Source organism: Choloepus didactylus, chromosome 2 (genome assembly GCF_015220235.1).
Source record: "Choloepus didactylus isolate mChoDid1 chromosome 2, mChoDid1.pri, whole genome shotgun sequence".
Lineage (NCBI taxonomy): Eukaryota > Metazoa > Chordata > Mammalia > Pilosa > Megalonychidae > Choloepus > Choloepus didactylus.
The window spans coordinates 155,072,675-155,098,227 of NC_051308.1; the positions used below are offsets into that span (position 1 = coordinate 155,072,675).

General features: G+C 37.0%; 1 long non-coding RNA gene across 1 annotated transcript in view; it reads left to right on the top strand.

Annotated features, from left to right (window-relative positions):
* The window catches only part of LOC119518686, a 129,542-nt gene that overhangs the window by 85,452 nt on the left and 18,537 nt on the right, over positions 1-25,553 (top strand). Inside the window, exon 2 of the long non-coding RNA XR_005213815.1 lies at positions 21,206-21,273. This is a non-coding gene — a long non-coding RNA (uncharacterized LOC119518686). The remainder of the gene's footprint in view (positions 1-21,205; positions 21,274-25,553) is intronic.

A 25,553-nucleotide genomic window follows, 5' to 3' on the forward strand; every position in this document is an offset into this window, starting at 1 on the left:
GACTTATAGACCAATGGAATTGAATTGAGAGCTCAGAAATCAACCCCCTCATTTATGCCCAACTGTTCTTTGACAATGATGCCAAGTCCACTCAATTGAGAAAGCATAGTATCTTCATCAAAAAGTCTTGGGAAAACTGGAAAACTTCATTATTTTGTCCCTATACAAAAGAATGAAGGTGGACCCTACCTCATGTCATATACAAAAATCAATTCAGATTAGATCACAGACCTAAATATAAGAACCAGAAATAAAACCTCCTAGAAGAAAACTTATGGAAGCATCTTCAGGATCTTGTGATAGGCAATGGTTTCTCAGACTTTACACCCAAAGCACAACTAACAAAAGAAAAATAGATAAATGGACCTCATCAAAATAAAAACTTTTGGGCATCAAATTACCTTAACAGATAAGCAAAAAGACAACCTACACAATAGGAGAAAATATTTGGAAACCACATATCTGATGAAGTTTTGAGATCAAGAATATATAAAGAATGCCTACAACTGAACAACAAAAAGACAAAAAATCCAATGCTAAAATGGGCAAAAGATTTGAATAGCCATCTCTCCAAAGACATAGAAATGATCAAAAATCACATGAAAAGATACTCAATATCATTATCCATTTAAGGATATGCAAATCAAGACCACAATGAGCTACCATTCACATCCACTGTAATGGCTACTATTACAAAAAAGGAAAATAACAAATGTTGGAGAAGAAGTGGAGAAATAAGAACATTCATTCATTGTTGATGTGAATGTAAAACCATGCAGCTGCTATGGAGGACAGTTTTCTGGTTCCTCAGAAGGTTGAATAGAGAATTACCAAATGATCCAATCCCATATCCAGGTATACACCCAAAAGAACTGAAAGCAGTGACTCAGATAGTTACATATTGATATTTATAGCGGCATTTTTCACAATTGCCAAAAGATGGAAGCAACCTAATTGTCCATCAACAGATGAATGAATAAACAAAATGTGATATATATATAACATGGAATATTATTCAGGCATGAAAAGGAACGAAGTTCTGATACATGCGACAACATGGATGAACCTTGAAGACATCATGTTGAGTGAAATAAGTCGGACACAAAAGAACAACTATTGTTTGATCTCACTGATAGGAAATAATCAGGATAAGCAAATTCAGAGTCAGACACTAGAATATAGGTTACAAGGGACAGGGTGGGAGTAGGGAATGGGGAATTAATGCTTACATTGTAGAGTCTCAATTTGGGTTGATGGGAAAGTTTTGGTGAGATGGTGGTGATGGTAGCAGAACATTGTTAATGTAATTAACAGTGCTGAAATATATATTTGAATGTGGTTAAAAGGGAAGATTGTATGTATACTAATAGGATAAAAATTTAAAAACAAACAACCCCACATATGCCCATTAAACACAAACAGTGAATTCTAATGTAAACTATTGACTATAGTTAATAGTACCATCATAAAAATGTTCTTTCATCTATGTATCACATGTACCAACTACCACACTAATACAAGGTGCTAATAATATAATAATAGGGTGGTATATGTGAATGCTGTATTTTATGCATCATTTTTCTGTAAAACTACAACTTCTTTAATAGAAACAAAACAAAGCAAAACAGCAACATAATATGAAGTCATCTGGGATAGATCTGGAAAATAATGTTGGATGATATAGTAAGCTTGTAATTTTAGAGAATTTATCAAAGACTCGGAGGCTAAATCAATATAGAGATTTGAACACAGCTCCCTTACATTCTTCTTTTCCTTTTCTTTTACCTCTTCTTCCTTGTCCTCTTCTTATTTCTTTATTTTCTACTGCATTCTAAATGCAGACTTTAGTGGACCACCACAATGAGAAATGTAAAGCATGAGTCAAACTTTTGAATATTTCCAACTCTCTGGTTTGCTAAGTATCTTGACCTTGCTCACTGGTGATGGAAAAGTCAGTCTCTGTGTCCCCACAACCCTGGATAATCTTGGGGTCAGGGATTCACCTTTCCCCTAGAGATTACTGGCTTACGCTAAATTCTCAGTCACCACTCTGCATGTAGTCTCCTATACACACTGTTTATTTTTCATGCCATATCACAGAATTGGACACTGATGTAATCTCTTCACTACACAAAATATCACCTACTGAAGACTCTAATGTAGTAGACTTTACTGAGGGTTTGGAGTCAATGGATGAGGGGTGAGAGCATTGGATGGTTGAAGGGTGATTAGATCCAAGTGTGGAACAGCCCACAATCTATAAAAGAGAATTAGATCACTTTCTTCTTAAAAGCCTCAGTCATCACCTTCTCTAGAAAATTTCCATTTGTTTTCTCAATCCAGTTTCAGTCCCTACTATGTCAAAGATTCCCAGACTTTATACTTTCACACTCTTCCCCAAACTTACTTGCCCTTCCCTCCAAAAGTCTTTTCAAATCATAGAGGTGGTTTAGCTATCACTTTGCCTCACTCCTAGTCCAAAAAGGATAGGGTCTAAGAACTATCCAAAGACAGAAGACATATCAGTGTTTTGCCAAACAAAGGCAGTTCTCTTCCTTAAGAAAGTTGCTGCAATCGGCTCTTAAACATTCTGTTTTCTCTCCTCAGTATAGAAAATTCCTTGTTGGTCATTACTTCTTGGTTTTCTATCTCATTTTTCAAGACAAATTAGGTATACATGTTATGTGTGTTTCTGTTCATATAGAAAAAAATGTGGCTTGATTTAGAAGGTTCAGAGGTGAGTCATTCTTTTACATAAACGATGAAAATACTGTTTTGTTGGTCTGAAGAAACTTTTTAAAAAAATTTATACTTTACCCATTGATCACCTTTACACTTTTTTGAAGGATTTTGCAGGTAATGAATAAAGGAAACCTGCCCTTCTCTTCTTTGTGCCACTTCCTCCCCAAAATAGCAGAATTTGTATGTGGTAAATTCAAAAGGAACTACTTTTACACTTCTTCCTTAGAATAAGAAAAGAATTTCATGGCAAACCAAATGATTGAGCCCTGGTAGATTTTAAAGTTAAAAAAAGACAGAAAAAAACACAAAAGTGTTCTAAAGGCTAGTATAGATCTTGAATTTGTTTTAAAAAATAATGTCCTATGCTGAAGAATTCATGAAAAAAAAGAAAGAGTAGCTAAAATCAAAATCTGAAACTTCACAGAATAATTTCAACTGTGAAATTCTGCAGCCTTAGCAAGTCACTCTCTTAGTAAGTGTGAAGGATAATGTGTGCTCCAATTATACTTGACCTCACTGTTTTCATTATATACAAATTCTCTGACTGAAGTGTTGAAAATAAAAAATTGTGTGATAGAGATTCATTTAATCTTATTTCAGGGCCTGAACTTCTTCTTTTTTTTTTTTTTTTGTATGCATGGCTATCTCTGTCTGTGTGTGTGCTTATATATATATATATAAACACATATGTACATACATATTACATACACATATGTACATACATATTACATATTACATACACATATGTATGTATATATATGTATGTATATATATATATATAAACACATATGTATGTATATTACTAGAGGTGGGTGTTTTAGTTTCCTAGGGATGCTGTAAAAAGCACCAAAACTTGAAGACTTAAAACAATAGATATTTATTATCTCATACTTCTGAAATTTAGAAGTCTGAAGTCAAGATGTCAGTTGGGCCATACTCTACTTGAAACCTTTAAGGTAGAACCCTTCCTTGACTTTTCTAGCTTTTGGTGTTTGTAGGTGTTTTAGTATCTGAGGTTGCTTAAAGCAGATACTGTGAAATAGGTTAGCTTTAAACAATGGGAATGTATCAGCTTAAAGTTTGAGGCTGTGAGAATGTCCAAATCAAAGCATCATCAAGGCAATACTTTCTTCTTGAAGACTGGCTGCCTGTGATCCGTGGCTCCTTTGACACATAGGCAGGCCCATGCAGCATCTGCTGTCTGCTGGTCTTTCCCTTCCCTTCTGGGTTTCATTGCTTCCAGGTTCTTGCTTTGGTGGGTGATCTTCTCTCATTCTCATTCTCTTTGTATTCATTCTGTTTATAAAGGACTTCAGTAATAGGATTAAGCCATATCCTGATTGAGTTGGGCCATACCTTAACTGAAGTAGCCTCATCAAAAGATCCTATTTACTATGGGTTCATACCCACAGGAATGGATTAGATTTAAGAACATGTTTTTTTGCAGTACATACAGCTTCAAACAACTATATTGGGAAAATCCTTGGCATTCCTTGGATTGCAGATGAATCTGCCTATGTCTTCATATGCGCTTCTTCCCTATGTCTGTCTATGTACAATTTTTCCCTCCTAGTAAAGACACCAATCATATTGGATTTGGGCCCACCGTAATCCATTTGACCTCGTCTTAACTAATCACATTTTCAGAGATCTCATTTCTGTATAGGGTCATATTCATGCATTCACAGGACTGGGGGTTAGAACTTGAACATATCTTTTGGGGGACACAATTCAACACACATGCGTGTACACACACACACACACTGTCTTAGTTTGCCAGAGCTTCCCATAACACACAATAGGTCGGCTTAAGCAACAGGAATTTATTGTCTCTCACTTTTGTAGGCTAAAAGTCCAACAGCAAGGTACTAGCAGGGCTTGCTTTCTTCTAGAACCTGTAGTGTTCTGACAATCTTCCATCAAATGGCCATTTCTCCCTCTTTTGTGTCTGCTCCTTTGATTTCTGCTGACTTCTGGCTTCTTGCTTCTACTGACTGACTGCATCTGGATTTTCTTTGCTTAAGAACTCTAGTCACATGGACTAAGGCCAATGCTTATTTAATTGGGCATCTTCTAAAAAGGATCTTTGAAGACCCTATTCACAAATGAGTCCACACCTTAACTAATAACCGCATCGTTAAAGGTCCTATTTCCACATAGGTTCACACCCACAGGAATGCAGATTAAGACTTGAGTGTGTCTTTTGTGGGAGACTGATTTAATCCCCAACATGCACATACACACATTTGTATACATATTCACACACACAACAGTGTGAATTTATAAAACAATAATTGAGACAGTGAATTAAAGCAAAATCATATAAATATACATAATACAGCTAAAGTCAGAACTTTTTTTGCTTCAAGAAGCAGGCATTGAGGGGAAAGTTGAGGCAAGCAGAAATTTGCTTGGACCATGTCTTTCCCCTTGTGAGAGCCTCCTGTAAACACTGTTTGTGAACTACTTAATTTGAAGTGAACTGCATGTAGGAAAAACAATCACCAAAGGGGATTTTAACAGTTGGATAGAGAGTTCTTTTAAAATATACCTCAATTTATGCTTGTTCAGAATCCTACTCATTCTAATTAACCACCACCTCTGTGAAGCCCCCTTTGGAGGTGGCCTGGATGGGAAGGAATTTTTGCCCCCTCTGCTGCCTCAACAGCATGTCATTCTACACCTCTCAGTGCTGGACACGCTGTATTTTATTATGTTGTGGGTGCCTTAAAGCCTTAACGTCTTCTCCATTTCTGTATACTAAGAGTCTGAGCCAGTGCCTGCCTCAGAGTTATGTGTGACAGATGAAACCACCTATCTTGTTGTTTATAGAATAGATGTGTTTTGAGTGAAAGAAGTCAGGCTCATCTTTATAGCAAAAGAGTAAGCAACTTTGATTTTAGGTTTCCATTTCTCTCCTTCAAGTTCATTTTGAGTAGACTGATGTGTTATCGAATTAAATATAATGTTCTTCACTTACAGAATAAATTAAAATTAATTTTTATCTTAATGCTTAAAATTGTATGTGCTTCATTGGAATAAGTAAGATGTTTGAGAGATTAGGATCTTAGACCTGTCAAATAATTGGTGTTAGAATCGTTGAAATATTTTTTATTATTTTAATATGCTTCAAATTAGAAATTAAAGAGAAAAAGTGGATATGAGGAAGTAATGAGATTAAAACAATCCTGTAATCAAAATCACAGCTTTTTTATTCTGCTATCTATGTAAAGTAATGGAGAAAATGTGAAGATAATTATGAGAACAAGAGGTTTAATAGATTCTAGAATCATTAGGTTGGAAATTGCTTCCCAAGATCCCTCTGCCATGAGTACTTTGAATGAAATGTGGCTTCGATTTACTTTTGAATCAAGAAAGTAACAAACAACTATATTTTTGAGTGAATGGAGGAAGGTGTGTGGAAAATAGCACTGACCCATAGTCCCCTCTGTTGGTTGCCAAACCAACTGGCTTTGAAAATCCTCCTAATGTATTTAAAAATGTTCTAAGAGCATAAAAACTTTGGCAAGAAATCATCAATGTGTAAGGGTAGGGGTCGGTGCTAAGGTAATGCTAAAGGAAATGGTGTTCTGTGATGTATTGTCATACCTTGCAAGAGCTTCTATTTGGTGGAGGGAAATGGGCTTTACAGATATGCCATGCTATTCCCACCTCCTGTTAGTCTAAAAAAAAAAAAAGAAAAAAAAAAAAGGAAGAGATGTGTTTCACTCTTGTTTAATAATTAAACTGTAAAGTACTTCTTTCTGATTCTTTTGAAGATTCATAAGGAGTTTTTGAAAGCTCAGCAAAGGGAATGCCCCATGTGTTTCTTTCCTTCTTTTGCTGATTCCATGACATAGAAAGGATGAAAGAAATACCCTTAAGAAGAAGCCTATTGAAACTTTTGACATTTTTTAATTTTATTAAAACTGAGTAGTCATAGGATTAGTTATTTAAGAATACATAGTTACAATTGACAAAGTGAGAGATGCTTTTGAGGACAAACTGGCCTGAAGCACCAGAAGCATATAAAATTCCAGAAATGGTCTAAATTAAAATTTTGAATGACTTAGAAAGAAATGTCTTAATTAAACTATGTATGTAACATTAGGGCTGGAATAAACGAAAAAGAGTTGACATTGACTGAGAAAGATACAAAACTATTTTTGTATGTCTTGTTCTTTAAAATCATTCTTTATAATTATGTGCTTTACTGCTTACCATTTTCTTTATTGAGCTATTTAAATTGAGTTATATTTTTTATTAAAAGTAAGATTCAATGTTTATTTTTTGTATAAGCCAAATGCACCTGTGGCATTCACACACACACACACACACACAGTCGTTGGCTTATGTGTTATGAGATTGTGGCCAAGCACCATTGCTAACTTTGAATAGCAAAATATGATAACAAGAAAATATGGAATAGGCTAAAAATGCTTCATGAATACCAACACTGAAAAATAAAATCTCAGGACAGGTATTTATTTGGGCAGTGGGAATAGCATACTGGATTCTTATTACTGGCATCTGCCCTGATTTTTTGTGCTTCCTTTTTGATTGCCCATCAAAAATTGGTTGTCTGCCAATTATAACATGGCAGACAACACTTCACAAGTTTTCACAACTTTACATCTGCATATAATCTAGCAAAAGACTTCCTAGTATCTTCACAAGAATAGTCACTGTGGCATTGTTTGTAGAGAGAAAAAATGGTAAACAACCTAAATGCCCATCACTAGGGGAAGTATACCCTCACTTCGATATACTCTGGAATGATACAAACGAATGAGGTAGAAAGCTTTGAATTGCCATGTAAAATGTGTAAGCTATATTATTTAGTGAAAAAAGGTTCAAAAAATATCCACAGAATAATATCATTTGCTTAAAAAAAAAAAAAACTCAGAGAAGTTAATATTATACATATATATGTAAATTCTGGAAGACAGCCCAAATCAGTTACTGTGGTTACCTCCACACATGGTACATGGTATGGGAATCTACAGGTAGTTATCAATGTGGACATTAGCCTTATTTTTGATGTTTTCATTTTTACTGGAAGTATGCATTCAGGCATTAATTGTATTACTATATTTGTGTTTAAAAAAAACCTACTAAGGGTATTAGAAAGGAGTCATTGGGGGCTGCGGCAATGCACTCCATGGATTTTCCCCTTCGCGTCCACGTCATGACCTTCAGATACGGCCCAACTTCAGTGGACATGGCAGGGCAACTGGCCATATGCAGGGCCCTCCAGTCCCTGCAGGAGCAGAGAGTGCTGGCTAAGGAGCATTGAGTCTCCCCCCAAAGTGTGAACCTGTTTGTGAGGGTTTCACTCTGGATTTATATAAGCCTATCTGGTGTGTCTATCCTTTTTTCCTGCCCTTGTGGTGAATGTGGTTCTTACTGACTAATGAATGTCAAACATATATTTTTCAGAAGACATAATATATAGATTTTAATAAAAACAACATATAAACTGATATATTACAGTTAATTTGAGAGATTGGAACAAAGAATCCATTGAATATAAATTTCCTTATTCTGGTGAATCAGCATTCTGAATGTTGGAAAGATGGATTGTTAATAACAATCCTTGGCTGTAACAGCTCTTCTGTAAAAACCCTAGCCAACAACGCTTGCCCCCTTGTCAACCAAGGATAGACTTCTTGCTTATATGCTTATGTGCTCTCATAGGATTGTGCTTCTTTTTTCAGTAGGGATAATAAATTAATTGTTGTGTCCTGATGACAATAAGCTTTAAGAGGGAAAGAATATGCATGTTGTTGTTAACCTTTATATATGCACAATGCCTAGTAAGTAATTGACAAATTAATGAATGAGAGAAATTAGTATATACAATGGGAGTGGGCAAAGACTTTTCAGTGAAAATATGCTTAATTTTTCTATCTCATGAAATAGAGATAAAGCCATTTTGTAAACTGCAGAGCAATTTAAGTGTCATTATTGCTACTTTAGTGATAATAATGAAAATATATACCCACTGTATGCCACTCCTTAGTCTACAAATTAAGGGATAGGACGTTGGATGAGCCATACCACAAATAACTCAAATCACCACAAGGAATTTCAACAAATCTGAACAATTGCACCCTAAAGTCAAGGAGATTACACGATGCTGACACTGGAGTGGATGTCCCAATGTTGAGATGACACTGACAGAATCATAGCAATGATTAATACTGTAAACCAACCCTGAAGTAGAGCTTACACTGTACCATTCAATCTTCTAAGGACTTTACATTTATTAACTTAATCCATTATTCCTAATTAAAGAGGTAGTACCTGCTCATTGTAGAGAAATCGGAAATCATAAAAGATGGAATTTATGATTATCTTTAACAAATCCTGCATTTTAGTGCTTCTATAGTTATTCTATTCTTGGAGGATTACATCATTTTTAGACATGTTTCTGAGAGGCTTTGTATTTTAATAGAATGTATAAAGTATTTACATATATTTTCTTAGCTAGTATATTTGGCCTTGCTTTTCCCATGTTTTATGAATTCACGGTTTTTTGTTTGGTTGGTAGTTTCATTTTTCCTTCTCTGATACTGCCTCAATTGTTTGTATTTCACTGTATAGATGATATTTTGACCTCTCAAACTTCTCTTCTTATGTGGAAGCTGTAAATTTTATTTTCAATTCTACTTTTGAAAATAAGTTGCTTTTCAGTTTGTGGTATACTAATTCAATCTATATTTCTTTAATTATCAAATAGAAGCATAAAATATTAATACACATTCTCCTTGATGTCTAATGGAGAATTTAGCAGATTTCTCAATGTCATGTCACATCCCAATCTTTGATAACTGTGGTTAAAGCTTCACACATTATTATACAATAATATTTTATCTTGTGAACGTTTTCCATTGTTTTTGAATTTACCACTGAAATTGATAACCACTTCTATGATAGCAATTCATACCCAAATCTATAAGCTTATTTTATTATTAATTATAAATAATACTGTTAAATAAATAACAATAAGAAATATGTATTTCACACTTTTATGTATCAGACATAGTAGCATATGAACTATTTCATTGAATATTCACTAAAACCCACTAAAGGACTATTTTTATCTCCATTTTATAGAGAAATAATTCAAATTCAAATAGTTTAGGCAATTTACCCAAGATCAGCAAATGAGGCTAGTAAGGGCCAAAGCTGAGATTTGAATCCTGCAATCTCAGTCCAAGGAATTCTGAACTCTTATAAACCCCAGTAACCACCTTAAGAATGTTTTGTGAAATATTTGTTAAGTACTTAATATGGATGCACAGTCTTAGATGAAGTAGTGAGTTCTTGCCTTTACAGCCCAAAATATGATGTTGAAGAGATTCATTAAAACAAGCCTTGATGCTAAACAAGAGAACAAGCAAAGTGCTAGGAAATCTCACACAGTAACCGCGTCCAATGTGGGCCATGGTGGAAGTCACTCTCTCTGCAGAGAGAGTGACTTTTTGGTGAAGACCTGAAAGATGAGGAGTTAACTTCGGGAAGGAGTATGGTATATGAAAGGAGGTGAATATGGCTGAAGAGTCAAACCATTATCATTTTTGATGGTAAACAAAAATGAAAATGACAGATTTGAGGAAGGAAGGATGAGAGAAAAGAATGGAGAAGTGCTCATAGTTTAGAAATTCCCTTGCCCTGGACTTTGTTGCTTATCTCATTGAATTTTCCTCTTAGTTCATAGAACTGTTGCTGGCTTGTGTGTTTTTATATTCGTCCATGGATATTTGGAAGTGATATTCAGAGCAGCCATATCAGGCACTTGAAATTTGCTCTCATGTTCTCATGAAATTTCAAATGAAAAGTTAACTTCTAAGTATTTGATATATTGAGAAGGAAATTCTAATGCAGCAGCTTTAGATTTATGTTTGTTGAGCTATTGGAAATGATGAGAAGCTCAGTGGGGCTCAAACTCTCATAGTGTTATTAACATGTTTCTGTTGGTTTTTGAGGAATGGTCTCTGAAACAGTCATTGGAATACTAATGAAAGTTTTATGACGAGATTAAAAAAAACCCTACAACTAAAACAAAACAAAACAAAAAAACATACGTTAACCAAAAGTATCGGTGGAATACAACTTCCATGGCTGCAAAAATACTATTCTGGTTTTTGTTAAGCTGAGAAATTAAGTGAATATCTTGCAAAATGGTAAATGGAGTTTAGCCCTGTTACAACAATGGAGAGAAAGCAAAAATATTACCTTTCAGTTTCTCCCATCAAAAATGAATACCTTATAAGTAGAGATCAACAAGCAATGGCAGGATAAGTAGCTCATTATGAAGTAATTGTGAGCCAGATTTTCTTTATGATGTATTCTCAGGAAAGCAGATCATGCTTCTAGTGAATAAATAAGAGCTAAAAAACAAAACAAACAAACAAAAAACAACAAACAACAACAATAACAAAAAAATGAATACCTTAATCTCAAATCTATGGAATGAAAACTCCAGTATGAGTATTTGCACCATGAATGAGATATAGGGAAAAATCATCAGTAAATTCCAAATAGAAAAGACATGAATAAATATTCTATAAATAAAATGATTTAACAAGGATATAAATTATGGTCCATTTCATGGGCCAACTTGGCTAGATTATAGTGTCCTATTGTTTCCTCAATGGTGTCCTACTTCTTACTGTAAAGATATTTCATAGATAGGATTTGCATCCATGAACAGTTTATCGCATCTACAGTCAACTCTTAATCCAATCAGTTGGAAGATTTAAAAGGCAGAACTGAAGAGATCAGAGGTCAAAACAAGAATTTTTGCCTCCGCATCAACATTGGCTCTTCTCAAGGATTTCCAGGCAAGCAGCTTCCCCATGGGGCATACAGACCAAGGACTTCAAAATTCCCTTTATCAGAGGGTCTGGCCTGTGGCTCACTCTACAGAGACTGGACTTGCTGCTAGCCCACAGTCATGTGCGCCTGTTCAATATAATAAATCTCTTAATGCTTGGATCAGTTTCTCTGGAGAACACTGACTAATACGTGGGCCCTAAAATATTTAGAGATTCAAAAGTAGCAAGTATAATAGATGGAGATCTAGTTCTCCCTTTTGTTTATTTGCAAAATAAATATAATTTAACTTAAAACCAAGTCTGTAGACACAAGTAATTGAAATTCAGAGCCGTGATATAAACAGTGAGGTAATAAATGTTCCTTATGTGATGAAAACCATAGTTTTCCATTCCCATCCTCCAATAAAAAAAAAAAAAAAATCCTCATACCGCCACAGGTAACAAGAGGAAATCTTGGAGATAGAGGTGAAAATGAAAGTGGCACTGTGTAAAGTATGCTAACATCAAAAGAGGGGGTTTTAAAATTTGGGAATTAGACAAAATATTGCTCTGAGAGATGGAGTAATAAGAATTTGTGGAAAATTTACAACTTATTTTCAGAATATTGCTAAGTGCCCAGTATTTTTCTTTAAATTACATAAAAACTTTTTTGAGCATAAACCAGGCACACAGTAGTCACTAAATAAATCAGAAGCAGTGATCAAAAGCATAGACTCCAGATTTAAGCACCCTTGGTTTCCTAGCTCTACCAGCAAGCACTTTACCCACCTAAGTCTCAGTGTCCTCATGTGTTAAAAGAGAAACAAAAATATTTAAATCCCAGATGAATGTCGGGATTAAAACAGAGTATGTGTGCAAAGACCTTAGTTCAGCAGTGCATGTAGATCCTACAAAAAATGCTGAGATAATGAGGACGCCCCAGTGACTACATGATAATGATGATGATGCAGGAAGAAAGCCTCAATTAAGTGAAGATGTATAATTATCCCTTCTTTTTAAATGATTGCTGGGTAGTCCTCTTTAGTTTTAAATAATTAGAAACTAGAAGGTGTCAACCTTGAGATGGCTGTGATAGCTGCCTCATACAGTAAGAACGGGGTTAAGGCTGGGGATGAGTGCCCAACATAGGTGATACTGATTTGAACCTCTATTAGGCACAGATCCTAGGGCAAGTAATTGAATCATGGGGCTGCTGAATTTGGGAAGTTTCCTGTTCTTATCAGCTCTTGGAGCCACAGCTGCTATTCTGCTTTCAAATCCTCCATGCTCCCAGTAATAAGTTACCTACACAGCTTCTCTTGGTTTTCCTCCTTTCTCTCTCTCTCTCTCTCTCTCTCTCTCTCTCTCTCTCTCTCACTGCTATTTCTCAATCTCCTTTGTGCCATTATTTTTTTTATATTTTTATATTTCCAAACTCTAGGAAATGGAAAGCCTTATGGCTTCTTTCTTGGATCTTTTCCCTTCTTCATTCTGCACTGTCTCTCCTGGTATTTAGTCCCAGTTCCTTTAAATAATTCTATTCTCTGATAACATCCATATTTGCATCTTCAGCACTGACTTCTTCCCTGAACTTCACATTCCCATATCCAACCATCCACTTGTCATTTCTACTTGTATATCTAATTAGCATCTCAAACTTAACATATGAAAACACAGTTCCAGCTCCAAACCTCTTTCTCCCTTCTCTACACTCCAGCACTTCTTTGGTTCATTAAATTCCAACACCTTATTTTCAATGTTTAAGTCCACAAAACTTGGATTTATCATTGGTTTGTACTTTTTCTCACACCCTAAGTCCAATCTACCAACTAATTCTATCATTTCTTCTTCCAGATATATCTATTAAATGACCATTTTCACCACTTCTACCCCCACTCTTCATTCTCCCAGGCACCTTGCGGATAAGTTAGATGATATCCCTTTTTCTTCTCTGCTCAAAACACTAATCTTTACAGTGTCACCCAGAATAAAAGTGACCTCTATTGTCCTAGTTTCCATTATCTCTGCCTCACTTCAGGCTACCTTCCCCCTTAGTCACGGTTTGCCAATGCTGCTGTTAAGCAAAACACCAGAAATGGATTGGCTTTTATAAAGGGTGTTTATTTGGTTACACAGTTACAGTCTTAAGGCCATAAAGTATCCAAGGTAACACATCAACAATTGGGTGCTCCACTGCAGGCTGGCCAATGGCATCCGGAAAACCTCTGTTAGCTGGGAAAGCACATGGCTGGTGTCTGCTCCAAGTTCTGGTTTCAGAGTGGCTTTCTCCCAGGACATTCCTCTCTAGGCTTCAACTCCTCAAAAATGTCACTCTTAGTTGCTCTTGGGGCATTTGTCCTCTCTTAGCTTCTCTGGAGCAAGAGTCTGCTTTCAACAGCTGTCTTCAAACTGTCTCTCATCTGCAGCTCCTCTCTCAGCTCTTATGCATTCTTCAAAGTGTCCCTCTTGGCTGTAGCAAGCTTGCTCCTTCTGTCTGAGCTTATGTAGTGTGCCAGTAAACGAATCAAGGCCCATGCTGAATGGGTGGGGTCACATCTCCATGGAAATTATCCAATGAAAGATCTCGCCCAGTTGAGTGATCACATCTCCATGGAAACATCCAATCAAATGTCTCCAACCCAATCAACATCAATATCGTTCCTGCCCACACAAGACTGCATCAGAGATAATGGCCTTTTGGGGGACAGAATACATCCAAACCAGCACAGCCAGAGTCTTTCTTGCTGTCCCTCAAACACCCCAAAGAGGTTCCTTTCTCAGGCCTTTTGCATTTATTCTTGGCTCTGCCTAAAATGGTATTGCCCCAAATATCCTCACGCCTTGATTGCTCACTTCATTCAGGACACTGCTGCTCAAATTTCACATTATCAGGGAGAATTTTCCTGGCCAATCCCTCTAAAATAGTGTCCCCTCCATGTCCTTACCTTCTTATTTTGAGTTATTTTGCTTCAAACAATGGGACATATTATATATTCTAGTTTGCTTATTCCTTATTCTATTTTGGTATGCTGCTGTATTCCTGATACCTAGAGAAATAAATATTTGTTAAATGAGTGAATGCCTGGAATAGAATATGAGAGGGAAGTTTTATCCTGTGAGAAAAAGCGTCTTCCAATTCTTTGTTAAAATCTTTGAAACCAAAGCTGAGTTGGGCCGTAAGTACTTAGAATGGTACTTATGCCCCATAAGAATCCAGTAAACCTTCATGGTATCAAGCAAACATACCATTCTGAACAAAATGTTGCCAGTACAAGAATCAGAAAAAAGTAAAAGTTATTGCAACTGGCTTTGTTGATGTAATGAACCTCATGGTTTAAAAATGTCTATACATTATGAAGCATTTCCCCCTAAAGCCACACGCTTCCTAGATAAGGGGAGTTTTTAAGATCCTTTTTATAAAGAAAAAATACTCCCCCAAACCAGTGCTGAAAGGCTGGGAAAGTTTTCTTATGAATGTATTCATGTCATTTCTGAGACAGAATGCAATTTGATCACACATTAAAATAAGAGTTTTGGAGCCAAGGAACTCTTTTCTTCCCTTCTCCCTGAGGCGTCTATTCTCCCTTCCAGTAAGGTCTCTTGGTATAAGCCTGGCTAAACAAAGTAAACTGCACATATATTAATAGGGAAACAGCTGTTGCAAGAGCAATATCACCAACTAATATTAGGGCAATATATTTCAGTCTCTGAAGACAAAGAGCTTTTCAGTTCACCTTTACATTATAACATTTGCACATTCATAAAAAGGGTGGGGGGTGGTATTTCAAGTCAAGAATTGGATCCTTTCAGAGGAGAATTTGAGTTAGGATTCTGATCATTCACACTAGAAGGGAAAATAACAGAGCCACGACCTCATTAACCAGGTATTTATAATATGATTTGGATTGTTTGTTTGTTTGTTTTAGCCAACATTATTGGCCGGAGAGCCTTCTATAGGACTTGTATGTTTGGGACCAATTCTGACAATTTCTGGCATCTCTCTCTGGGCCCCTCTGTTCTTTCACCTTGGAAGGCCTCTTTTTTCCTCTCTCTCTGTCTCTCATGTCTCTCTCAATACACTCATTTGAAACCCTCCTCCTTCCAAGATGCTTTCCCTCATATCTCCAATATTTGTTCATTTTGGCTTTCTCTGAGATACAAACTATTAGTATTTTTGCCATCACATTCAGCTTATGTGTTCCTTTTATGTGTAGTAGTGAGTGTATGTGAGTGTTTTGTCTCCCTAATGAATTTGTAAGCTTTGTTTTTGAGAGCAGAGGGCAGGTTTTGGACATATGGCCATTTGTCAAATAATCCATAATTGCTGTGCACATAGTTGGCCTCCATGAACACTCGTTGAGGAAGTGGGTGTATGTGAGAGTGGACGCTTCATGGTGTTAATGGTGAGGGACCAGGGCTTTGCAATCTGGATCTGCTGCCCACTCACTGTGCGACTTTTGCCAAGTTTATATATAGTGGGAATAAAAATGTCTTCCTCAAGGGATAGTTGAAGGGATTAAAAGAGATGATACACATTAATTTGACTAGTTCAGTGACCAGCAGTTATTACTGTTGACTTGAACATGAGCAAATGAGCCTAAAATTAGTGATGGATTATATGTGGTTTGGGTAGAGCAAGAGGGAGCAGCTAAGGTCTTTTAGGGCTTCTGATATCCGTTGTGGCATAAACTGAAAAATAAGGAGATAGCTTGTGGAATCAGACAAACCTGAGTTCAACTCTATCTATGTGCTAGCTGTCCAACTTTAAGACATTTCAAAATCTTTCAGAGCCTTATTTTCCTCATGGAAACATTAATACTTAACTCACAGAGATGTTATAAGGATTAAATGGTAAATGCTGTGGGAGAGTACCTGAGGAGTTAATAAATGCAAGTTTATTAATTTACTTCTAGGGCTGATCACCCCTTGAGCTATAGCAGAGACTCCTAGCTGACAGCTCAACTCCACTCTCCCGTTCCAAGAACACACTAGTGTGTTCTTGTGACTACAGTATCTCCAGTGGAATCTGAACAGAAATGCCACATGTCTCTTTCAGGAATGACCTGTAAACACCTTTCACTCATTCGCCTCCACACAGTTTCCCTTCCACTGACTGAATGCAGAGGGTGACAGTTTATTTCGGGATGGTGGAGCAAAAAGAGGAAGGAGCCTGGCTTCTTGGGCAACCAAAAGAGAGCTGCTTCACCAACTTGAACTCTTACGTGAACAAAATAAACAAACTTTTCTTTTTGTCAGCCAATAAAATTTCATAGTCTCTTGGTTATTGCAGACTAGCCTACTCTATATTAAATTAGAGGACTAATCCTTCCTCTTACATTTTGATAGCTAAAAACCACATATTAACCAATCTATAAGTGTTAGCTATTAATATCATTTCTACCAGCAGCAAATAAGAGTGTCCTATCACTAGGTCTTTTGATTCTCTAGGTCACAAATGCTATATCTTTTATTATTTTTTAATAAGGTTGAAATTTTTATGTTATCTATTGTCTTGCCTGAGCTTCTCTCACAAATAACACACAGTGGGCTGACTTAAATAATGGGCATTTATTGGTTCGCAGATTTGAGCCTAGAGGTCCAAAATCTAGAAATCAGCAAGGCTTATCTTTCCCCTCAAAGATTATAGCATTCTGGTGATGGCTGCAGGCAATCCTTGGGGTTCTTTTGCTTTCCTGTCATATGGTAATATCCTCTCCTTTCTCCTTTGGGTTCCTCCTGATTACCTCCTTCTGGCTCCTTCCTGTAGCTCTCTCCAGTAAATCAGATTTGTTTCATGTTTTAAAAGTCCTTCCCAGAACTAAGATTACATATGCATTACCCCTCATTAAAAAAATCATGGGACTAAATGCACACTGTACTACCCATACATGTTTTCTGGGCTACCACGTCACCTTGCTTTACCATATATTTAGTACTAATCTCTAGCATCCTTTTAAAGTCTGAAAACTTTACCTTACTTTCCTTTTCCTTCTAATTAAGCATTTGGGATCTGAGTGATCTGAGGAATATTTTCCTGTCTAATATTCTAACTTTTATTTTGTCGGTATATCTCTAACATCTTTTTGTTTCTTTTAAAATTTATTAACGCTGTTATCAATGATTTGAAGGTTTCATCAACATGTATTTATGCCTTCAGTGGCTATTACTGAAGACAGTTCAATAAAAACAGTTGAACTGTTCCACCCATTATTTGATTAGCTAGTCTGTACATTCCAACTTGACAACTTCCTATATTATACTCACCCCATGTTTGCTGTATTCAGATATTTAGGATCTGTGTATTCAGTCAATTTAAATTAATTAAATTAATTAAGCTATCAAGATTTCATGAGAAACTGTATCCAGCACTTTACTTATGCACTATCAAGATATGAGATCAAATAATCATCTACACATTCCCTTTAGCTAATATAATCTTTGTGATTTAAGCCAAAAAGTTTCCAGTTAGTCTAATATGTTTTATCCTATGTCAAACTAGGGTCTTCATTGCCAGTGGCCCTACTCTTTGAGTTGGTTTATCTCTAGGAGAAGTCTGGAAAAATTTTTTCATTGGAAGATTCCCAGTGAAATCTTGAGATGGCCAGGAGTTTAGCAGGTACCAAACTGAGCAAAGGAGTCATCTAATTCTGATATCAATGGTGCCAAAGAGGATATAGGCATATAAAACACAGAACACTAAGAATGGACTGTATAATTTCTGCAATCTTAACTGCAATGAGATTGTATCTTAATTATTCCTGTATAATCCCCTCTTCTTCTAATCATGTTAAGTCACTCATAACATACCTTTTCTTTAAAATATTAGAGACCTTGAGTTCCTTGAACTCTGTATTTCTCCAGCCTGCCAGCCCCTTCCTGGCCTCTGTCCTTTCTTTCCCAAGCCCTACCAACAGATTTCTATCTAAAACCTAACTCATCTCCATGTTTCCAGTGGTATAGGGTGTGATGTATTTCTGTTCCAAGCTAATCTTCCAACTTTGTCCTTGATTCCTACTCCTCATATGTCTTCTGGGACTTTACTCCATCTCTCCTCACCTTTCCCCCAAGTATCTTCTCTTTCCTTCTTTATGATTCCTTACTTACAACTTATAAATATGTTTAAAAATTTTCTTACATTGACCTTACTGACCTCTCTTGTTATCATTCTTTTTAAAAATATACATACCCTTCCTTATTCTTGATTTCTAATTCCCTTCTAAATCCTGCTGCAATTTTCCTTACTGTCAAATCCAATGGACATTATCCAAATCATAGTTGAGTAAAACTCTGCATTTAATATTTTTATTATTTTTACTTCCTAAAAATGTTCTTCCTGCCACAGTACTCTTTGGATCTCCTTGGTCCTCTTTGATTATTCCTTTTTGGTCTACATTGTGAACTCCTTTCTTAATTGTAATGTTTTCCTAGGCCATGACACTTCCAAAATTTTCTGAGTGATCTCACCAAGTTCCATGGTTTCAGCTGCTACTTACAGGCTGTTGATTCTGAAAACTCCAAATACATATCTTCAGTCTAGAATTCTGATATTAGTTTTAGACTCAGATACCCAATTTTTTCCATAGATTTATTTCTCTATCTGGATGCATCCCTGTCACCCAAACATCAGTGTCCTAGTTTGCTAATGCTGCAGAATGCAAAACACCAGAGATGGATAGGCTTTTATAAAATGGGGGTTTATTTCGCTACACAGTTACAGTCTTAAGGCCACAAAGTGTCCAAAGCAACACATCAGCAACCGGGCACCTTCACCGGAGGATGGCCAATGGCATCTGGAAAACCTCTGTTAGCTGGGAAGGCAGCCAGCGTCTGCTCCAAAGCTCCGGCCTCAAAACGGCTTTCTCCTAGGACGTTCCTCTCTAGCAAGCTTGCTCCTCTTCAAAACATCACTCCCAGCTGCACTCAGTTTTCCTCTCTTTGAGTCAGCTCATTTATATAGCTCCACTGATCAAGGCCCACCCTGAATGGGCGGGGCCATGCCTCCATGGGAACATCTCATCAAAATCATCACCAACAGCTGGGTGGGGCACACTCCAAGCAAATCCAACCAGCACCAAAACTTCTGCCCCACACAAGACCACAAAGATAATGGCATTTGGGGGACGCAATACACTCAAACCGGCACAATCAGTAAGAACAAAGTTGAATTACTTTATCTCTAAATCTTCTCCTCTAATAATATGCTCCTCAGCTTAAGGGATCTTATCCACCTGGTCATACAAGTTAGAAACCTGAGAATCATTCTTGAATCTTCCCCTCTCCTCATTACCATACATAATTTTTGAACAAATATTATTTGTTGAAAGCAAAAACATTTTGGGATTTGTACCCTACTCTTATCTCTTTAATCATCCTCAAATTTAGGCCTTCTTTATCTTTCTCTAGGACTATTTCAATAGCCTTTTAAGGTTTTCCTAGTGCTTATTTTATCCACTTAACTCTTCTCCCCAATTACTTTCCATGTGGCAGGTGGAAGAATTTATCTAAAATTCACGTGTGACCACCTCTCTTTTCCCATTAATATCCTTCAGTGATTATTTTTTCAGTAACTTCAGTTAATGTAACTTCATGCAATTTAGCATCAGATACAAGATCGTCCACCTCCAATTGGCCTTAAAAGGGCACACAATTTCATATTTACACCCCAACCTCATTTTCTAAAACTTCATCAGGATCTAATTAAGTATGAACCCCCAGCATGTTTTCCTTGCTTCTGTGGCTTTGCCCATGCTATAAATTCATCCTGGAATGTCCCCTTCTCCTTCATTTTGCTAACTCTATTCATTCTTTTAGACTTAGCTCAGGCATCACCTTGGGTTAGATGTTTCTCCTGATCATCTCCTGATTGGGTAGGTACTAGATCAGTCAGATCGGTACAGGAAACAGAAACCACACTAGGTATTTCAAGCAGGCAGGAATGTAATAACAGAACTTGGATAATTTTAACATTACCACCAATCTCTGCACTAGTCAGGAAAACCTAGCTTATGATAGAGAAACAAATTATCCTCAAATTCCATGGTTAAGCACAACAAAGTATTTCTTACTACCTTGTACAGCTTGGTTGAGTAGAAAGGAATTTACTCAGCTTTACATAGTCTCTCAGGGATCCAAGCTGACAGAGCCTCAAATACTTTGTGTTTGTACCAGTTAGAACTTGTGGTCTTAGTTGCCATAACAGAGGAAGAGAGTCTGGAGAATTTCATGTGGCTTTTCACTGTCATACCCCAGAAGTAATGCTCATCACTTTTGCTCATTTCATTGGCCAGGACTAGTCACATGGTCCCTCAAAAAAGGGGACTGCGCATTGGTAAACACTATTTTGAAGGTGTAGAAACTAAAGCACCAAGAGATTAAATGATTTCCCTACAGTAGTACAGTTAATATCAGGCAGAATTGAAGTTCAAGTCTAAATTTATACAGTGTGAGCTTGCCATTTACTGCCTTTTAGTTAAGAGAAAGCTGTTGTAGAAGGAGAAACCCAGAAATTTCTCTTCATATCAGCTAGGAATATTTGTTTGTGAACAAAAGCAGACAAGAAACTTATCAGAAGAATTTTCTAGTAAATTGTATTATTGTTCATAAATGTCTGCAGCCCATCCCTTTCTGTCTCTTGTTGTCAGATTTCTCTCCAGAGGATGATTATCCTGCCAGCCCTACTCATGTTAGGTTTGCCTTGGCCATCTGAAAGGTGAGTGGCAATAACACAAGTCATTCCCAAGTTGGAGCTTTAATAGGCATCATGTGATCTCCTCATCATGCTTTTCCTTCTGCTACAAGAGTGCCAGTTTCCCAAATAGGAGATGTAACTTCAGTCTGGATCCTGGAGTGAAGAGTATATGGAGCAGAGCTTCAGGAACTTGCAACCAACATTTAACATGAATGAGCAAGATATAAACTTCCATTGTTGTAAGCCATTGAGATTTGGGGATTGTTTGTTACCTTAATGTAGCTTAGTAAATTCTAACTAATACAAATACTGAATAACTCACAAAATCCAATGAAAAACTGAGCATCCGGGGATCAGAAAGGACTGGAGCCTAGGTGACTATAAGGGATATAAGTCAAGGTCCACGGACAATGCTGTGTAGCCATGAAATCAGAATGATTCGTATCGAATGCCTTCTGGTTATGTGTCGCTCGGCTCAAGTTCCATATTCCCAAGAGACAAAGTTCTTGTTGGTCAGGATGGTCACATGCCCATCTGCCCCTTTGCCAAAGAAGGTGAGGCTGGCAGAGGGCAGATGAAAATAGCTGGCAGTCCTACTGGGACAACATGGAATGAGAAAGTGGTAATACCTCAAAGCAAATTAGGATGCTGGCATCAAAAACACACACACACACACACACAAAAGGGATGGCATCCTCACTAGCAGTCCACTGAAATAGTAGTAATCATTTATCATTGGCGTGTCTCCTATATGCTTCTCTTTCTCTCTCCTTTATAATCACATGAAAATACCTCTCACTCCCTGGCTACCAAACCAAGCATCCCTAATAACCTTGTAGAAGTCTTTTATTTGGCAGTACCCAGCTTCCCATCCCCTCAGCTCAAATCAATAGGAAAAAAATAAAGATAATCTACATTAATTTGGTTGCAGTTGTTTTAACATCCCCTGAAACCTTGAAGTTCAGCAGTGCTGGGCCGGCTTGAAGAAAGCCTTTCTGACAGGAAAGCGAGTTTCAAAAAAAAAAAAAAAATGTTCCCCAGTTTGCTAGGCTTATAAGCCTAGGGCAAGTTTAATTAAACTCAATGGAGCATTTTAAAGTGAAGAAAAAATTAGGACAGCAAGAAAAACGTGTTGATTGTTTCCTAATTATGCTGTGGACTTTCTCTCTAATGTATCCCCCCTCCTTTCTCTCCCTAAATAAAACAACTGGCACGTTAAGTTTGCACATAGAAGATTACATCTCAACCACGCTTTCTGCACCAGCTAGGCACGATGCTTCCCACTTCACTCTGGGATTAGTTTTCAGAGTCGTTCGTAGTCATTTCATAGAGACACTCAACAAAATGCAACAACATGAGAAAAATACTAGGAACACATTAGACCCCAGCAGTTTCCAAACTTTTTGTCACTAAGGACCCTTTTGATTCACCTCTGTCCCCTCAACATGGGCTCTGTATTTTGAAAGAATTTTTCTATGGAACAATCTGTGTGTTTTTAAAGAAATAATTAATTTACTTTCCCATTTTTATTCACAAAGACATGCATTAACACAAACTGATCTTCTTTCCAGACAAGGATGACCACACTGCTGATATAATTATATCCAAAAACAAGAAACAAGACCCGGAGTTAGAATTCATTCATTTCACAAATGAGGGCCTACTGCGTGCCCAGGGTGATCTACATCAGGATTTGAGAAATAAAGAAACTCATGGATCCCAGGGGCTAAGAACCTGTGTACAAGACCAAGTATTGACTAATACCAGCTGCTCAAGACTTTAGAGTGGCTGATGAAGAGAGGCCGTAGGTCTAGACATAAATAGAAAGGATGATTTCAATTAAAGGCCTTGGGCCAGGGGCTCCCTAGATCAGCAGCACACACAGAAAAAATCACTACATGTCTCAAATTATGCATAAACTTATTCTAAGAGTAATAATACTAGTTAACACTTAAAAAGTGCCTACTGTGTACCAGCTATTGTTCTAAGCACTTTACATATTTTAACACATTTTATCATCTTGACATTCCTATAAGGCACAGGGAAGTTAAGGGATCTTACCAAGGCCACTCATCTAAATAGTTCCAGAACCAAAATTTGAATCAACTTACTCTGACTCTTAACCCAGTGTTAAGTTTGCACATAGACTGTTAACTAAGCATGTCATAATAGAGAGAAACATGGGTAGCACACTTAATTCAGTAGTTCCCAATCTCTTTACCGCTAAGCTCCCTTTGATTATTTTTTTGCCTACAGAAAATCTGATCCCCTTGCTTTGAAAGATGTTGATGACTGCCTCACACAAAAAAGGGGTGGTGCTCAAAATGAAATTAATTTTATTCAATTTTCTTTAAAAATAAATATGTCTTGTATAATTTTGGAAGATTTCTAAAAGCACATATGTCAGGAAACTACATTAACAATTATGCAGCGCTAAAACTATCCCCAAATTAGGAATCCAAGTAAACTGAACCAAAAAAGTCACTTTGGAGTCTGCTATGTTAGATTTGACTCCCTGTTAAGAACTTATACAACTGCCTCTCAACCCACTCAACAATGGCTCACTATAAGCAGTGATTTTCAAAGTCTCAGAGTAGGCATTTTGGAATATCCCTAGGTGGTATATTAGAATCTCTAGGGATATGTACCAAATTTAAAGAAAATCTTCAGATGATTCTGGGATGCCTACAACTGGGAGTGGTGATGAGGTTGCTCCCCACAAAACTCAGAAGTCAGTTGAGAATCACTGGACTTGACTCACCAGATAGCTGTTAGCTCTCCTTCTTGATCTAGCATGTATGGAGCTAGCATGTATACGAACACTGATTACAGCCAGGGAACGCAACAGAAATTACAGCCTTAGAAATGCATAAGATATTCTTTTTCCATTGCAATATGCTGGTAGCATCTTCTGGAGTCAGCACAGTGCAATGGAAAAGAATTAGGCTGAGAGTGATGGGAATCCCAGCTCTTGCACAACTGGCCTGGTGGACTTGGTCAAACCACATGGCCTCTGTGGGCTTCAGCATCCTTTCTGTAAAAAACGGACAACTGACCAAAAGATGTCTACAATCCATTTCCAACTCCAAATGTATTTGACTCTGAAATAATAGAACATAATGAACTAGGAACTAGAATTATTAATTTAATGTTTACTAAGTTTGGTGCTTCAAAGGGATATAATCTGAAAATGATAACGCAAATTCTCTAGCCTCATTATTTTAGGCCTTGAGCACTTTGTCTCCTTCTTCTTCCACCCTTCCCATCCTACTCTTCAAATGATTCCGGCTGCTCTATCTACTATTGTATGTCTCCTTAGACAGCAACACATTTTAAAAATGTATAATTTTTCTTTTCTTTGCTAGAAATCTATTCTCCAACTCTTAAACTCTATAATTTCCATCTCTCAAAATCACAGCCAGATTGCAATGCACAGTAAAATGTCACTTTCCTCTTTGGACTTTCCCAGATTATTTCAGGCAGAAGTGACTCTCTTTCATAGCATTTTCCTTCAAGCCCTTACATCGTATGTGGCTTGTAATGACTTATAGTACAGGTTTCTCTATTTTGGCACCATGGTATTTGGGACTGGGTAATACCTTGTTGTGGGGACTGTCCTGTGCATTGTAGGATGTCTAGCAGCATCTCTAGCTTCTACCCACTAGATGCCAGTAGTATACCCCCAGTTGTAGCAACCCAAACTATCTCTAGACACTGCCAAATGTCCCCTGGGGGCAAAAGCACAACCCAGGAGGTTAAAAAATCACACTGGTCTAGATATTTGCATATATATCTTAGCTTCTCTTCCCCACAGGACTTAGTTCAGTACCTGCTAACATGAATATTTGTAGATGAAATGAACTAATAAATCATTGTTGGATAATTGTTTGTATAAAGAATGGATTTCTGTCAAACCACTATAATTCAGCTATCTGTTCTATTAAGTCCAAGATAAAAGAAGAGGCAAAAATTTGTGGTGGTCAGCTAGAAAGACTTCTTGGCAGGACTGATATTTACCTAAAGTTCCTCCCAAACTTGCACTCTGCCTTGATTTCATGCTAACGAATAAGCAGCTTGCCCTCATCCTTTGGTTTCTCTTTAGATCCACTAACATTTGCCATTTGCCTTTTTCTAGTTACCCATTGTATTAGACAGCATTCTTCATAGAAACGGAACTGACAAGATAAAATATATAGATAGATAGATAGATAGATAGATAGATAGATAGATAGATGTTTAGATAGATAGATAGATAGATAGATGGATAGATAGATAGATAGATAGATCCATCCTGTATCTAG